This window comes from Tachyglossus aculeatus, chromosome 5 (genome assembly GCF_015852505.1).
Source record: "Tachyglossus aculeatus isolate mTacAcu1 chromosome 5, mTacAcu1.pri, whole genome shotgun sequence".
NCBI lineage: Eukaryota > Metazoa > Chordata > Mammalia > Monotremata > Tachyglossidae > Tachyglossus > Tachyglossus aculeatus.
In genome coordinates this window covers 42,005,352-42,008,587 of record NC_052070.1, presented here as the reverse complement: position 1 = coordinate 42,008,587, position 3,236 = coordinate 42,005,352, and the positions used below count along the sequence as shown (strand labels likewise).

Below are 3,236 nucleotides of genomic sequence, written 5' to 3'. Positions count from 1 at the left end.
CTATATGTTGCCAATTTGTACTTCCCAAGTGCTTAGTACAGTGCTTTGCACATAGTAAGGGCTCAATAAATACAATTGATGATGATAATGATGATCCCCATTTTACAGATGAGGGAACTGAGGCACAGAGAAGTGAAGTAACTTGCCCAAGGTCACACAGCCGGTAAGTGGAAGAGCAGGGATTAGAACCCTGACTCCTCTGACTGTCAAGCCTGGACTCTTTCCACTGAGCCATGCTGCTTCTCGAACATACTATCACTCTTTGGGCCAGATCAATCAATCCATTGATCAATAAATGGTTAATCAGCTTGGTGTAGTACACAGAGCACGGTCCTGGGAGTCAGAAGGTCATAGGTTCTAATTCCAGCTCCTCCACATGTCTGCTGTGTGACTTTGGACAAGTCACGTCACTTCCGTCTGCTTCAGTTACCTCATCTATAAAAGGGGGATTGAGACTGTGAGCCCCACATCAATCGTATTTATTGAGCGCTTACTATGTGTAGAGCACTGTACTAAGTGCTTGGGAAGTACAAGTTGGCAACATATAGAGATGGTCCCTACCCAACAGTGAGCTCACAGTCTAGAAGAGTGGGCTCACAGACATGGGACAGGGACTGTGTCCAACCTGATTTGCTTGTATCCACCCCAGTGCCTGGCACATAGTAAGTACTTAACAAATACCATGACTATCATCGTGGCTCCGTGGAAAGAGCACAGGCTTTGGAGTCAGATGTCATGGGTTCAAATCCCGGCTCTGCCAATTGTCAGCTGTGTGACTTTGGGCAAGTCACTTAACTTCTCTGTGCCTCAGTTCCCTCATCTGTAAAATGGGGATTAAGACTGTGAGCCCCCGGTGGGACAACCTGATCACCTTGTATCCTCCCCAGTGCTTAGAACAGTGCTTTGGACATAGTAAGCGCTTAACAAATGCCATCATTATTGTTATTATTAACGTTATTATTATTAATCTCATCATGGATAGGGGGCATGTTAACCAACTCTGTGGTTTTGTACTCTCCCAAACCCTTAGTACAGTGCTCTGTACACAGGAAGCAGCGTGGTTTAGTGGATAGAGTACCGGACTGGGAGTCCGAAGGACTCGGGTCCTAATTCCAGTTCCTCTATTTGTCTGCAGTGTGACCCTGGGCAAGTCACTTCACTTCTCTGGGCCTCAGTTGCCTCATCTGCAAAATGGGGGTTGAGACTTTGTCCCATGTGGGACGGGGACTGTGTCCACTCCGATTACCCCAGTGCTCAGAACAGTGCCTGGCACATAGTATTTGCTTTACAAATATTATAAAAAAAGGAAGCGCTCAATAAATACCATTGATTGATTAACTGGTATTTATCAAGGGCTTACTCTTTGCTGATCCCTATACTAAGTCATTCAGAAAATACCATAGAGAAGGTAAAAATGATCCTTGCCCTTAATGAGCTTATACCCTCTGTTATGGTGTCCAAACAAAGTTGCAGAAATATTTCACGGGCATTTGGCTTCTACCTTCAGCAAACACTTATTTTAGGGCACTTCTGTCACCTCTCAGGGTTGCACCTGGAGAGTTTCCAGTACTCTACCAGTCTCAACTATGGGAAGGAGAGTCATGTAGAGGCGTATCCATTCCATTCCTAGCTTGGGCAGTGGCTAGCAAGTGGAAGGCAATCTGCTACAAGTCAAAACTCACCTGTGCTGGGCAGCAGCGGAGTGGGAGAGAGCCGTGGGTGGAGACTCGGATTTTACTGCACGGAAGGAGGCAATGGTAAACCACTTCTGTATTTATATCATGAAAACTCTATGGATACTCTACCAGAACAATTGCAGATGGAGGTGGGGCGTTCTGGGAGAGATATGTCCTTGATGTCGCTATGGGTCGGACGCGACTCGACAGCATAAGAAACAACAACGAGACCTCCATGGATCCAACCAGCTCAGTATCTGTCTGCCAGACACATTCAAAACTTTGGAGAATTCAATCCTGCCCCAGACCTCTAAGGAGGACTGCAGAGGTCTAAACTTCATGCTCTTCTCTAACTCCAAACCCCTGATTATCTTGGCTGTCCTTCGCTAGACCGTCTACAGGCTATAAAATTTTTCCTAATAAGGGGAACTGTACCTGTCTCAACTCTTGCAGTGCTGGACATCCTAGGTTTATAAGATGGAAAAACCATGATTTTTTTCATGGTATTTGTTAAGTGCTTACTATATATCAAGCACCGTTCTAAGTGCTGGGGTAGTTACAAGTTAATTAAGTTATACATGAGGCTCACAGTCTTAATAGGAGGTAGAACAACAGACCTGAGTCACAGAAAATTTAAGTGACTTGCTCAAGGTCACACAACAAGCAATTGGCAGAGCTGGGATTATCTCCTAGGCCTGTGCTGTTGCCTTGTTTCTGACATCCTTCTTGATGACACTTAACACTTTCTCACCCTTCTGGCCTGCCACTTCCCTTCAATCCAGACACATATTATCCTATATTAAGACACATATCCTATATCCTATATATAGGATATCCTATATCCTATATTAAGACACATATTAAGCACTTAGTACAGTGCTCTGCACACAGTAAGTGCTCAATAAATATGATTGATTGATATTATCCTGCTCAGATTCCTCAGAAATCTCTTGGGTGCTATTGAACACTGTTGGGATCATCAGGGGGAGGGGTTGGAGGAGGGAGAGGGTCTAGAAGACAGGCCCCACCCAACCATGCCCAGAATTTCTTTGTCAAGCTTCTCTAAAGATGGTTCAAGACTATCTCTCCAGAAAGGGCTTTAAAGTCCTGAGGGTCTTGTTGGTTCTCTAAGGGCATTGAGATCCCCAAGCCAGGAGGTGTAGATGGCTCATAGGAGGGGGAAAATGAGCAAACAATGACAAGATGGCTGCATCTGAGAGACGCCAGGGGCTTGTAGAAGAAGGTATCGGCAGTTCTTGGACAGGCGACACAATTACTTCAATCAATCAATGTATTTATTGAGCACTTACTATGTGAAGAGCACTTAGGAAAGTACAGTACAATAGAGTTGGCAGACATGATCCCTGGAGCTTAAAATCCAGTGGATTATTGGGTCTGGAAAACAGCATCTTTAGTTGGAACATTCAAATCCAAAAATCAATTTTCTCATAGGAACAATGTTGGCTCCTGAGACAAGGTCAGATACGCTAATTTTACCAAAATCATTTAGAATCGTATTCCTAACCCAATCTAAATCTCAGAGGTCCTTCTTGCCAAATC

The 3,236-nt window shown here is 44.5% G+C and overlaps 1 non-coding gene across 1 annotated transcript; it reads left to right on the top strand.

Moving 5' to 3' along the window:
- Positions 1–1,534: 1,534 nt before the first annotated feature.
- LOC119929058 lies at positions 1,535–1,672 on the top strand. Its single transcript, XR_005451202.1, has one exon. It is a non-coding gene; the product is annotated as a small nucleolar RNA SNORA7 (small nucleolar RNA).
- The last annotated feature ends 1,564 nt before the right edge of the window (positions 1,673–3,236 follow it).